This window comes from Embiotoca jacksoni, unplaced genomic scaffold, assembly GCF_022577435.1.
Source record: "Embiotoca jacksoni isolate LCO1_2020_lvr unplaced genomic scaffold, fEmbJac1.0.p SCAF_19, whole genome shotgun sequence".
Taxonomy (NCBI): Eukaryota; Metazoa; Chordata; class Actinopteri; family Embiotocidae; genus Embiotoca; species Embiotoca jacksoni.
In genome coordinates, this window is record NW_027185329.1 from 3,559,724 (window position 1) to 3,575,360 (window position 15,637).

Sequence of the window (15,637 nt, forward strand, 5' to 3'; positions counted from 1 at the left end):
AGATCTTTTAGCGGCTTGTGTAACATCTCACTGAAAACAACCAATTGAGATAGTTTATGTAACACTTGTTGTACCTTCCTATACATGATCCTTAGAGGATGCACACATGTATGTCCACAAGAGCCTTTTCTTCTCATATTTTCTTTTTATTGTCTGAATTATGTGCTGTCCTGGAAAACATGAGAAAATAGAAACGTTTTCAAGCCAAAGCTGAGGCCGCAAATGGACAGTGGCCTGTTTTTCTTTGTGTTTTCAAGGCTTGCCTTTGATAAATGTGTGTCTCTTGAGGGTATATCAGCCTGATCTGATCTTTTAACATCACGGTGTGCTGGGAAACATGTTCTGTCACAGTATGATAAGAAATTTGATCAGATGTCTCTCACATTATAGTCAGTTTTCCATTTAAACAGAAGTGGTGGGAAAATATTAATGTATTTGTTGTGAATATTGCTTTAAAAAGCCGCATTTAAAAAAAGAAATTTAAAAAAAAAAATGTTCATCTGAGTTGAGCATGGTTTTATTAAGAAGAATGGATAATAATGAGTTTTGCCGCTGGTCCCTCCCATTGCAGATAATTTATTGCATTTAGCCACATGGTCGCAATAAATTCTGGCAACACAACCCCAGTCGTACTTTCATTTCCACATTTAAGATTTCAATAAGCTCACGGTTACCAAACGTGATCAGAATCTCTAAATGTATTTTTTCACTATGTAAAATACAGAGCGTCTCCTGAACTGCATTAAAATAGAGACGCGATGCAATCATACAATAGTTACAAGTGGCAGATTTTCCATTCAACTAAGCATTTGTGCTTCATTGATACATTGGTAAAACAATTCCCTATCCCGCTATCTTAAAGAAATCCTGTAACAAGTCCTCAGTCTGCACCTGAATTTGGATCAAAAACTAATGGTTTGTTCTTTTACATATGGCCTAAATTGCCATCCCATTTTCACAAAAAAATCTGTGCATGTTTTGGACAAGTAAAAAGACTGATAAACAACAAGAACTGAAAACAGATTCTTTACTGGAAGCTCACAAAATTTCACTCATTTTCAAAAATCATAATCAACAACAACAATTCGGTGGGCTGCTTCAGACAGCCCACTCAGTTGCACTGTGCCGTAAGGCCATCTGTCGTCCGTCTTTGTGCCATAATGCAGTAAAGCAATGTGACAAAGCTACAGTAGAATACCCAGAGAGGATACCAAATGTGCCGCCGCTTAAAGACAACATGCTCAAATGGAAAACACAGTAACACTTCATGAGGATGTCTTCCGAGTGCATACGTGTCACTGTACGGAAAGCCCAGGTGTATTAATAATGGCTCATGCACAAAAGCGGTGCCTCCTCTACATGGAATGCAGCCCTCATTACTATGCCGCCTTTTAAGACCTAATATCTAATTAATGACAGTTTTAATTTTAGTAAAACTGCCAGAAAACTAAAAAGGAGTGACTTTAGCGACCGACACCATTATGACTTGTGGAAAAAAAAAATTACTGACTTTGTATTTTATGAGAGAAGTTGAATGGAAGTCAGAGGCTTTTTGGAGCCAACCCATAGTGGCCCTCGGTGGTATTGCTGTTTAAGGCACTTTTGCATTGGAGTCATTCCTCAGACCCAGGAGGACTGTATAATAAAAGTGAATGGTACCATTCACTTTTATTATACTTTTATTATACTTTTATGGTCAGTAGCAGCTTAGTTGCTTCAGGAACTTCCTCTTTTCCGTCTTCAAGAGCTCTTTAAGGATCTCTGAATTGATAGCTCGTGTGACTCATTGAACACTTAACTTCCTCACTTGTTCTAATAATGCATCCAATGACCCAGCAGCAGAACACAATCTAACTTTATTGTCTTGAAATATCATTTTTAGGGACAGCACTGAGACTTGAATGTAACAATGACTGGAAATTTGTGGGAAATTGCATCATAGGATGCTCAATACCTGTGACCTGTAACAGTGTCTACTTCAGGACAATATAACAGCTGCGTAAAAATACAAGGTGTTCACATCACTTGTCCTTATTCACCGTGCTTCAAAATTGCTCTTTTGTTTAAGCGGGGCAGCTAAAGTTTCTTGGCAGGTTTATGGCCCATATCCGTTTTCATGTTGTCTTCCTTTTTTTTCAAATACATGATGAGGAGCGAGGAGGTGATAGCCCTTTATTCTCCTGTGATAAAAGAACCCCTTTCAGCCCCGCATGTAGCCTACATAAGTCAGCTCAGGGATTAACCTATTGAGGAGGAAATTAACTTTTCCATCCAACCACACGAGCAAACACCATCAAAAGATGACCGTTTAAGAAAGACATTACTTAGTAACAGCTCAGAGCATGGCGTATTTTGTAAGTACATCCCATTTAGATGAAGCCCCAATTCCCAAGTTTGCATTTCTGACTTCAGTTTCAGTGGCACTTGTCTCCTTTTTCTTAGGCGGGGCCCTCCCAAACCTTTATCTCTTTGGTTCAGGTCATTCACTGTGTTCTGATGTATTGTTACTCAGATGAAAAAGATGCATAAAAATGTGTGAGGTCGCAGAATACCTTTAGATTTTTCTTATTTACAGTAAATATTGATGAGGAAAGGTGGAAAGAGAAGAGACCGATGTAAGAACCTCTGACTGGAGAGGAATAAACAATAAAGAGACACACGGAGAACAAATGGATTACAGACATAATGTCTTGACAGTATACGATACGTTCATACATGGACTTATGTTATGAGGGATATGAGATGAGGGGGGATGGGTTGTGTTAGTAGGTCAGTAAAGTCAAGTTGCATTTTACATGGGGGCTTTTTTTTAGTTATGACATTGCTGCAATAAGATCAATGTCCACAGTCTGGACTTTACGAGTGTAATAGTGATCGGTTGTCAAGGGACATTAGAATAAAGGCAATTCAAAGTGCTTCACATAAAACCATTAAAAGCATCCAAACATAAGGCAAAAGAAAAGGACATTTAAAAACAATTAAGAACAGTGATTAAAACATTAAGCAAGCTAAAATTAGGATAAAAGTTACAGTGCAGTTTACGACATCCTCAAATCTGGTTCAGTGAAAGGCAGCAAACAGAAAAGTCCAAGATTGAAAATTTTAAGCGTATTGAAAGACATTGATATCTGTGAACTTGTTAACACTGGCTTTAGTTCCTTATTATCTGGGACTCCACAGAATCTGGTGCTGAGCTGGGTACAAAAATAATGAAGCAATTGAAAAAAAAACACAAAGTGGTAACCATTCACGATGCCACAAACTGGACATTGTTTAAAGTTTCGGAGTCAAATGGGCTATAAATGATACACAAATATGTTATTCACAAATATACAAGTTTTTATGTTGTTTAGATTCGAGACAGTTATTGTTAAATAAAAAGTTTGTAAACACAAATCTCAGACTTGAATGTGATGAAAATCCAATTTATTTCATTACATTTGATCCTAACTTGAACTAATGTGCAATTATCTGTGCTTTAAAAAAAAAAATCACTTTACAATAATTTTAATAGAAATATGAACTTTCTCCTTTCACACTGAACAGTTATGACGGAGGTTATGCAAACGGAAAGATGAGTGAGAACCACAGAGGGAGAGAGAGAGAGAGAGAGAGAGAGAAACCTTCTTGTCATCCTCTTTTCAGGTAAGTTCACCAAACTGTCCTCCATCCCTCCGTCAGCCCGCCCGCCCTCCATCCATCCATCCATCCCTCCCTCCTGCTGTGTTCTCAGGGCAGCTCGGATGCCCTGGGGCTGTTGGTGGGACAGCCCATTCCCATTTGGGGAATACTGATTGGTTCCCACACACACTGAGCGAAAGCTCAAAAGATTCCAGCACACCTTTTGTATTTGACTCCCGTTCATACTAAATTAATTTTAATCCCGCTCTCAATATCAACGATGGGATTGTTGGGAGCTGTAGGCTTTTCTTTAGCATTGGTATCTCTAACTCAGGTAAATCTAACTTTTTATGGTCAAAAGTGTTAAACTGATCACGTATATGGAGTTATTTTATAATGAAAATATGCCAAGCATGTTATTGATTGCATTACTTGTGTTATTTACAGATACATCATAGTGCAGAAGGTAAGAAAATGATGGAAGTTTAATCAATAGTTAGACTCCATGTGTGCAAGTATCACCTGGAATTTCTTTTTCTAAATAATTCTTTTTTTTTATTATTGTAGATCACGAACACTAAATGGAAATCACTGTGTGTCATTCAGACGAGATAAAATAATGATGTTGTCTGTGTGAAGTTGTGTTGTTTGCTGCTCAGCTCCGTCTCATGTACTCCTCAGCTTCTCCAGAGTGCAAAATCTTATCAGCAATTGCCTCAAGCGCTTCATCGATTCTGGTAACATGGGAAAAATATCCGGAGGCGTCAATGTATTTTGTGGACCTTCGAAAGAGAAACTCTCCAGACACTGCACCGGTCGTGGCGTCCGTGAATCCTACACAGACTCAGCAGAACATCCAGGGTCTGGCAGCAGGAACAGAGTATAATGTGACTCTCAAGGTCTTTCAGTACCACTTTATGAAGTGTGTCAATACGACTGTGGCATCCACAGGTAAATTCAACATTTACGTAATGTTTACGATGGTTGTATTGACTAAGAAAATGGTTGTTTTTGTGTGGGGAGCCATGGTAACTGCCCTCAGAGGTCAAATTGTCACAATCGTGTGTAATAATTACCAATTCTTAAAAAATAATACGTACACAGTAAGCTGCTATAAAAGCATTACATGACCCGCACCACGTTATAGTCCAGTCAGTAGACAAAGTACGCTCCCTAAACTATGCTTTCTCCCCCCCAGTCCCCAGAACACCACAGATAGTAGACGGTTGGGCAATGTCGAGTACTTCAATCATTGTAAAATGGAGAACGGTACCCTCGGCTGAGCACTACTACCTGCTGGTGTACTCTGAGGTTGCGGGACTGATGTTCAACCTTTCCATCACCGACACATCGGCTGTGGTGGGAAACCTGCAGCCCTCCTCCAACTACGACTGCTATGTCTACACTGCCAACCAGGCCGGCATGGGAGGCAGAAGTAAAGTGAGGACCATCACCACCTGTAAGTGGCCAGTTTCAGTCCCAACAGTTGGAAGGATTGGTGGATGTTTTACAGTGTAGTGTTACTCTAAAGACAAACTTCGTTGACAATTGAACTTTAAAATCTCACTTATGTTTGATAAATCTATCTAAAAAGACTTTATAAGTCTTATTTTTAAAGTGCTTCAACCTAATCAAAATGAGGAGAGTTTATATAATTGTTACTACTCAGCGACTACACTTACATGTGTATATGTGTTACATGTATCAATATGGCAATAAATTCCCACTGAAATAATGTATAAATGCGACAAACTAGCTAACAAATACTTAAAGTGTTGGGAGTTTTCAATTTTTGTTCTGTTGACACAGGTTACTTCTATTAACTGTGGTATAAAATGCTCTTCAAACGTTTAGTCTTGATTTGCAGTAATAACCTAAATGTGTGGTTGAGAGGTACCCAACATAGCAGCATGTTTCTTTATCCAACGGTTAAAGTGGTTCCATCACAAAAACAAGGTTGAATTGAGTCACTTTCTTACGTCAATATCAAACATTAAAAGAAGTGTGTATAGTGTTTTGAGTATATTTGTTGGGATTTTGAAATATTTGTCACCCTGTTAATCTGATTTTGCTACCACCCCATTGCAATAGAGCTAAATTGAGTTATGCTCATGGGCCTCAAAACACTGAAAAATGTAATTTGAAAAACCAAACATCAATGTGTTCAGTGTATCAAGTTTTACACACTTTCAGAAACAATTTCAAGGTGACTTTGGAGGATGGAAAACATCACTTAAGACCATTTTTGTGGGAACTAGTTTCTTTTGAAGAAATACTAATAACAAATGACTACAGCGAGGTTTGTGATTTATCTGTGGAATATGTGTCTGGGGAAAAGTGCTGTTGAATTTGACAAATGTAATTATTTTTATTTTTTTCCTGGACAAATTTGAGTTCAAAGATTCAGACGGAGAAGTTTTCAAACCTCCACAAATAAAGTAAAAACTGGCTAGAATCTGCTTTGGGTAAACTAGAACCGTTTGGGTGAACTAACCCTTTAACTGCTTAACTTATCATTGGGTGTAATAGTGAAATATGAATTAATTTGAGGTAACTGTGCCCCTTTTTATTCTCACAAGATCAAGGTTCAATCTATTGTTGAAAAAAACAATTCAGTGCTGTATGTTTTTTTTTAGACTAAATAAGTAAATCTGTGTGTCTGTTTCAGTGGTGCAGCCTCCGATCGGTATTACAGTCGTGCAGACGGGCAGGGATACAGCGCGAATAAGGTGGCAGCCGGTGGACGACGTCCTGTTATACAAATGCACCATACAGGACCTCGATGAACCCACCAGCCAGCCGTCTATGCACAACGTCACAGACGTCAAGTTGGACGTCAAAGGCATCGTTCCGTGTTCCAACTATCTGATATCAGTGTACTCATTCAGCAAGTTCCTGGTGCTGAGCGAGTCCACGGACTTCACATACACCACCAACAGTGAGTCGGCAAAGCCAAACCAATATCAATAACTTGGTGATTATGATCTAGGTCAGCTATTCTCTCTCAGGTGCCCCTTTCAGACAAGCTGAATATGATCCTCAGGATAAAAAGGATTCAGATGCCCTGACAACCTACTTGTAGTCAAGGTTGTCCTGAGAAAACAAAAGGCCCATCAGAGACAATGAATCAACTCAACTTCAATTCAGATATGATCCCATAAGTATTTATTACCACTGTTACAAAAATGTATTCATTAAGTCATTAATTTGTGCTACTTGCAGAGCTCACGTCGGTTTCATCAGTATCGGCGAACTACAGCTGCACCACCAACTCTGTCATGGTGTCTTGGTCGGCTGTTTTTGGGGCCAGCCTCTACCAGGCGACGGCGATCGGGGACAACGGCCATAAGTTGACGTGCACGAGCCAGAGCACCAGCTGTCAGATCGTCAGCCTGAGCTGCGGCCTGAGATACGTGGTGGAAGTGACGCCCATGTCGGAGAACTGCAAGAACTTGGTCAACGCCAGCTCGGCCACTTTTCAGACCAGTGAGTCACAAATTAAACGCAATAAAGAAGATGAAACCATGAAATCTTCTTCAAGCAGCATCTGGATCGAATTTGTCCAGTAGATGGTGTGTGATCCCCTCATCACAACCAACCGTTCATCAGTGAGCGGATGTTTTTCCACCAGTGACTCAGCAGTAAACTGATTAATCTCCTTTTAAATGAGGAGTCAGAGGGGCTGAAGTTCAGAGGTTGAGCCCGAGAACTGCTTCTTTACAACTTCAAAAATAACCTGATGGAAATGATTCCACTAATCTGTAAGTTCTCTTCACTCTTATTCAAATCTTTCATGAAAGAACTCAGGATCTGGACTCACTTTACAGGCTAAATAGTGAAAAGTCCCATTTTAGGCCCAAAAAAGTTGAAAGATTAAGCAGGAAAACAAGGAGATGAAACAGTGAAGCAGGAACAATCCTAACCCTCTGAGTGAAGTTGCCTTTAAGGGGTATTTTAGCAACTTAGAGTCACATTTCCACAAAGTAAGACAACTTGTATTAGGCACATTCAAAATAAGAGCAGTTTAAAGTCAAGATAGCATCAAGAGCATCTGTCATTAGACCCTCAGTGCCTGATAAACGGCCCACATCCATCCGCCTGCACACTTCTAGTTTGTAACTTAGGCTTTCTGTTTTAAAAGCTCAAACTGAGAAACTTCCAAAGCGCCTTTTTTCTCCCTCCCAGTTGCTGCTCACGTGGAATTGTTGACTTGTTTGGTTCCTTTTTCCTTCCAAGCTGTACGGACTGTGTTAAGTGCCTTGAAGTAACTTGTGTTGCTGACCGAGATGAATCGGCAGACCAATTAGCTTAAAAACAATCCTCCAAACTGACAGTAAAACTGATTCTCAACAAAATTCAACAAGATTTATTAGAGCTAGTGACAAAAGAAATAGGCAGAAGATGCACACAAATGGTAGGTGACTCTTGGCAAAAAAAAAGTCCAACGCAATCAAACTCCTACCTAATGGTAAATTTGGTAATTATTATACAGGAGAGGAAGTAATCCAACCCGTCAGTGCCGGTCCGATGAATGACAATGACAATTTTTTGGATGATGAGCATTTTTCCCGTTCCACCCTGCCACCTATTTATTGCAGGCTGTTAATCCTTTCATCTCACGTATCAGTGCATTCTGTTCGAAAGGCTGCTCGAGATTTTCTGTCCAGCCCCACCCCGTGTGGCACATTGTGCGCTGCTAACCTGTCATGATTTGGATGATGCTGAATGTGATTTCATAACAAGTAACTGTTACATGTTGAGTAGGCGGCCATTTAATACTTGGGATCAAAACCTTTTATAATTCAATGGAGTGGCCTAAAAGGGACGAGAAGAAAGGAAAAGGTGTTTTTAGGTCCCGCTTTGTAATAATAGAGATCTTAATGAGCATCTTTGGCCTTGGATTACAGTGCATGACCACTTTCTGACTTTTCTTTTACACTATTTTGAGTCACAGAATAAGAAACAATCTACATTTGGATTTATACATTAATTATTAATATATATTTGTGTCAACTGTATTTACCTTTTTCTACTTCAGGATGAAGATTGTTGAGGTCATATCAGGCGGGAATACTTGTTTACAAGTAACTTTTTTTCCCAGTTCTGTTTGGCGTCTAAATTCACACGTTTCTTTGAGCGATCACTAGGTGTCTCCTTTGAAAACTGGGTCTCCCATTGAGCTCTACTGTCTGCATTATATTGTGTTGAGTTCGGCCCCCTAAGAATAAGCCTGTGTTTGTGTGAAACCTGAGAGGTTTTTTTTTTTACAGTGAAAAGCAACACTGCAAAGTAATCTTCAGGATCAGGGCGTTTTAACCTGAAAGGAGATTTTAGACGCTCGCCTTTGATTTAACCCCATTTATGTATTTTGTTTTACCGCTCCTGTCTATCCAACCATCTGTATGCAGTATATGATGTGTTTTACACAGCTTAAATGATTGGATAAATCTCTCTTCCCTTCTAGTCCCTTGTCCTCCCGGCAACCTGACGTTGGTGCGAGAATGTATTAGTCACGTCATCACCTTTTCCTGGAATCCCACTAACAACACAGACCACTACTTGACCAGAGCAATCGACTCAGAGGTACTATTTTCTAGATCAGAATCATATCTATATCATCAATTTATTATAAATTTAAAATGATGAAAATTCCGATTTGGTCACCTTTAGAAGGAGCTAAGCTTCTTCCCCACCATTTCTCAAAACTAAGGTGACCTGTCTGTTTGTTTACAATACTTATTATTGCTCCAACGGTATCGCTAGAACCCTTGAAGACTCTTCAAACCATCTGTATGAAAAATATTCCTCAGCTGAATAATAAAACAGATTTATGACCCGTTTTCCCGCTTCAGCTGAATAGGACAACAGAGGGGTTAAAAAAAAAAAAGCTTCTTTTTTTTTGTGTAGATTAGACAATTACCTTTTTCATCCAGATGGTTAGAGGATTCTTTATGGGTTCTATAGATGTTGCGTTAAGACTGTGAAGATCCTCACGTCATCCAGGTCACGGTATTTCTCAGTGTTATCCAAAGGCAACTGGATTTGCTTGGGGTTCTTGAAGACGTTTCACCTCCCATCCGAAAGGTTTCTTCAGCTCTAACTGAGTGACATGGAGTTAGAACTGAGGAAGCTTTTCGGACAACGATGAAGCGTCTTTAATAACCTCAGGAAAAAACAGGGGTGAGTCGTTAGCAATCGACCTCCTGGGTTTTTGAAACATTCCTGGTCAATTAACTTTGATAGAATGAATGGTTACCTCTGTGACCTGGATTAATACCTGAGGGGCACCAACCGAGGCTCATTGGACGATAGCTTCATAATCATCATGAAGACAATGACAGTGTACCGATCGTTTAATGTGATCCTCTGGAAGAAGGCCAAATAAATCACACTGACTGTAATGTAGCTTACATAGTAATGATTTCATGCTTTGTGTGCACCCAGGGAAGGGTCCAGGACTGCCTGACTGAAGAAAACTCCTGCTATTTTACACACACGGTGTGTGGACAACACTATGACTTCACAGTCTACTCTGTGTCCGGGTTCTGCAGAAGCGAGCTCAGCTCTACTGTCGGCATTCGCACAGGTACAGCAACCAACATCTGTAGCATCATATCTTATAATAATTTATCCTTTTCCACTAAATTATTGAATATTTAGTCCCCTAAAAGTAGATGTATTGAACATGCAAACATGTGCAAAGAGTTATCTCAGAGTAATCTAACTTCTGTCATTTTAAATGGCTGCAGAACAATTTAAAGCAATATTTAATGTTCTGTAAGAAGGTGAACTGAACTCTGGGACATTTCTTTCTCATGTGGCCGCCCTCTGGTGGAAATCTGATCAAACTGCTTTAGATCAATTATTGAAAGGGATGTCTGTCATAGCTTAATGAAAAAGCTGTCAATGATAAATATGACCCCCCCCCCCCCCACCCCCATTTGGTTAGAGCACTCTTTCAGCTCTCTTTAGCTTTTAAAAATTGCAAATAATTTTATTTTTGAAGATTTAATAAAATAACGTAATCCTTTATTTCCACTGTCTCCAGCACCCTGTATTCCCCAGAATCTGCGAACATCAGGCCCCTGCAGCTCAGATATTTTGCTCAGCACGTGGGACCATGCCGACGGGGCGCTGAACTACACCGTGGAGGCCATCGGCAACAAGAGAAACAACAGCTACAAGTGCAGCTCACAGTCCAACAGCTGTTCGATGATGGGCGTCCAGTGTGGAGAGCACCTGAGCATCACCATCACAGCTTTTGACAAGGAGTGTCCCAGTGCGGAGATGCTGGGGATGTCGGCCCAGACAGGTGAGGAAAAGCTGTCAGCGACTCTTTATTAGAAGAGGAAGTATTCAGATGTAATTAAAAAATCCAAAACAAATTGTACTAAAAAAAAAGGGCAGAAGTACTGTTATCTGCAAAATTAATCAAGTAAGAGCATATGCAGAACAATTATTCCTGTAGGTAGTTATAACTATACATGAGATTATAATTAATGATGCATCAATAAGTATTTGCACATTTTGATGTAGTAGTTGAGGTGGAGGTAATTCTTTTGCATTTTTTTTATACTGCTGGATCCTTTCTCATAAACTGATCATATATTTAACATGTAAATGTTCATCTGTAAAGTAACTACATGCTACTTCAAACATAAATGCAAATCTGGCATAGAAGTACAGTAGGATTTAGGAGTGGCAAAAGATGACTGCATTCAGTAAAGTATTTAAAAACTCTAATTAAATTCCTATGTACATTTCAACACTTGACATAATCTATCTAATAAAGTTCAATAAAAAAGTTTCAGTGATTCCATTATCTATAGTGACAAGAATAAAGATCTGAATAATCTTTATGTATGTTTAGTCAGTTGACAGAAAGCTATTTTTGATCATTTATTGTCTAACATGCCAAAAATATCACTGTGTAGAGCTTCTTAAATGTGAAAGTTTGCAGCTTTGTGCTGTTTATTTCATTATAAATTGAATATCCTTCAGCTGTGTACTGTTTGTAGGCGAAAATTAAACTGAAGACATCACCTCGGGTTCTGTGAAATTCTGATGTTTTACATACCAAATGAATGATCTAAAAATAATTGGCACATACGTTTATAATGAAAAGAATCACCGGAGGACATTGTAAAGACAGTCAAATCAATAGTCAGGTATATTTGTGAGTAAATGATTACAACTGGGTAAAGGTCAAAAAGTGGACTTAATATTCATGTGATCCCTCTCCTCCAGTCCCATGCCCTCCCACCAACGTATCAGCTCTGAAGGAGTGCGGAACCGATTCCATCGGCGTCAGGTGGCGCAGGAACAGCGGCGCCTTTTTCTATGTGGCGAAGGCGGAGGACAGTTACGGCATCATTCACAGCTGTCAATCCATAGACATAACCTGCAAGATCGATGGCTTGAAGTGCAGCACCAACTACAAAGTCTCCGTCATTGCCTCCAACTACTTGTGCAACAGCACAGAGAGCGAGACTCTCACCATAGAGACAGGTACTGTGAGGATCTTCTCCTGGGGTTATTGGACTTCAAAGCTGCTTGAATGTTGTTTTGTTTCATATAGCCAATAATATTTTGTTTCACTCTTTTAGTTAACTGTACCTTTGTCTCATTTCAGCTGCCTGCCCACCAGACAACCTCACTTTCTCCCTGGACTGTGCAGCCAGCGAGGCTCTGATTTCATGGCACGGCCAACCCCAAACGAACTCCTTCACCGCCACCATCGTGGATGAGAATGAAGGACTCCTCAGCTGCAGCTCCACTACCAACAACTGCAAAGTGCCCAACCTGAAGTGTGGGCAGCTCTACACTGTCACTGTCTCCCACCACGATGGCAACTGTACCAGCATGCCCTCAGCGCCCATCTACATGGACTCTGGTAGGAACACTCTGCTTTTAACATATGATCTGTAGATATTATAACTTCCCTTCATGTCACAGTATTGCTCCTCTCTTCAGTGAAGCTTTGAAAAATGCTTAGAAGCTTATAGATGGCATTAATAGTTTAAAATATGATCATATAGCGTAAGTAAAGTAAGTCAAGTAAGATATTTTCTGACTTACCTCCCAGTGGGATCTACATGGTGTCAATCAAAAATGAAATGCTCGAAGCATGAGGCAACCTGAGGAGCCTTCCTCAATCATTTTAAGATATCAGCCAGTGAAAAATATGCCAACACAAGGGCTAGGGGTAAATCGGATATCTGTTTTGTTGCGATTTAGGTAAACTGAACCTTTGGATGGTGTTTGCATTAATACTGAGCCCTGAAACCATATAGTGTAAAAGGGCCCAGTATCATAAATATGGTTCAGGTAGTCTAGTTAGCATTCAGCTCAAGGCCCAGGTCAGCAGAGGAAGTAGCAATATAGTGCTTAGCCTGAAAAGTCCTAAAATTCCCTCTATACAGGAAGAAAAAACGTACACTGTACATTAAAAAATAAAAAATCAACGTTTTGAAGCTCAGTTCCACGTGTCTTCGACTGTCTTCATCTTACCACTGCCTGACTCCCAGCTAATCCAAATCTGGGCAAAGAGATGGTGTGAATATAGAGCTAAATCGGGCTGAAAGAAGCCTGATCGCTAAAAACTGCAGGCTTGTCGACTGTGACGGCCATCACCTGTCACTCAAAACAGCCCCGCCCCTAACTATGTAAAATTGTAATCTTTTCAGACCAAAACCATGTTTATTTCTGCAGTAAAGTTGGGCATTTTAACATGGAGGTCAATGGGAAATAACACGCTCTTGGAGCCAGCCCCAAGTGGCCATTTGAGGAACTGCAGTTTGGACTTCTGTTCCACATTGATGCATTTCCATTTTCCTAAACCTAATGTTTAAATCACCCTGCAAATTTCACGAGATATCTTTCAGTAGATTTTCACACTGCCAGAACTAATTTTTCAAATATCCACCTTCAACTGACTTCTCTCTGTTCAGTTCGTTGCGGGCCGACCAACGTGCACGCCAACGTCAACTGTGCTTCAGGTAACGTGACCATCAGCTGGAACGCATCCCAAAAGGCAGAGGGCTACATCACCATAATCTCAGACATGGTTTACGAGACCAAAGCGCCCGAGCTGAGCCTCAGCACGCTGGCGTGTGGGATAGAGTACACAGTGAAGGTGATGTCGTTCAATGAGAGCTGTTCCAGTGTCCCAACAGAGATACAATTCAGGGAAGGTAAGAGAACTTCATTTCTCATCTGACTCTAGTCGGTAATGTATGGTAGCTCAGAAAGCAGGAGCAAAATTTGTAGAAATTCCCAGATGCAAAAACATCTCGATATTTGGGCTTCAAGAAACTTTAGGTGGCTTAAAGTCATAATTTGTATTAGGTTATACTGAAATTTCTGGAAAGAGAAAATGTGTCTTTTGAAATGTCAAAGATAATCACTGAAGTAGATTTGTGGAATTATTGTGCTAATAAGTAAAAAACTTTAGGTTATTTACATAACCCCGGTTCTCTGAGTAGCACGAGTGAGTGTATGTCATCAGTTATGGTGCATTGTAATATTTTGACAACAGATCCTTTGTAACATAACAGATGAATCTAAATGTCCCGGTGCTGATCTTTTCCTCCCTCAGCACCATGTGTGCCCTCTAACGTGATGACACAGAGAAACTGTGGCCAGAATTTTGTGGAAGTGACGTGGCAAGCAAGCCGTGGTGCCAAAAACTACACCGCCACTGCCGTGGATAAAGACGGATATCGCTTGGAGTGTGTCTCCAACGAGACGAGGTGCAGGCTGGAGGGCGTCATGTGTAGCCAGACTTACAATATCAGCGTGGTTGCTGTGGATGACAACTGCACGAGCATGAAGAGCGCCGCAGTGGAACTACAGATAGGTACAAACTGGTGGGAATATGTGTTAGACCTGGATTATGTTTACGCTCTCACCGTCCAAATCATGCGTGTGATCTGTGTCCTTCCTCTGCAGAACCCTGCCCTCCCTCTCAGCTGACGGCCTCAGTGAAATGTACCAGCAACTCGGCCAAGTTAACCTGGAACAGCAGCTCCAATGCGGTGTCTTACATGGGCAAGGCAGTGAGCGCAGACGGACACAATGTGACCTGTGATGCAGGGATGGACCTCGGCTGCTTTTTGGAGGGTCTACAGTGCAGCGAGGAGTACGAGTTCACCGTGTCGGCCTCAGACGGTTACTGTCAAAGCGCTGACAGCGAGCCGGTCGTCCATACAACTGGTGAGAGGCAGCAACACCTACACTTTCTTTGTTTACTCTTGCTACCTTTCTAAAACCTTTTTTTACTCATACTTGTCAACATCTCCCTTTTGCTTTTGTTTTTCACTTTTACTTGGTCATCTACCTCGATTTGTTTTTTATTCTCTGCTATTACTTTGCCCTGGATATTTCCCCAGAAATCCCAAAATATTAGTTGACGAATCAAGATGACCAAAAGCTGCTTTCGCTTTGCTGCCATGTTTATTTCTGCAGTAAAGTTGGCCATTTTAACATCGGGGTCAATGGGAAGTGACTCGCCCCAAGTGGCCATTCAAGGAACTTCAGTTTGAACTTCTTTAGGGATCTTCAGATGTTTCAAAAGACAAATCAGGACTGTGTGCTGTTGAGCTCTTCTGCCTCCAGGTGGCCAAAAAACTCAAATCTATTAATCCAGTCTGAAGTCATTTACAGCTACAAGCTTTCTTGTAGTTCTAATCAAACTCTGACCAAGTCTTAACTCTTTGCCTCTTGTGTCAGCCCCATGTGCTGTTGAGAACGTGCTCACCAACCTCAACTGCAGCACCAACATCCTGACTATCAGCTGGGAGCCTGGACCCATGACCGTGAACTACAGCACCACCGCTGTGGAAGCAAATGGTACTGCACTTCAATGCGTAACGGAGGATTCCAGCTGTACGATGACTCCTTTACAGTGCGGACAGCAGTACACGGTGACGGTCCAACCCAGCAGCAGCACGTGTGAAGGACCCAGCAGTGTCCCGCAGATTGTAAATTCAGGTATGCTTGCGAGTTGACCCATCAG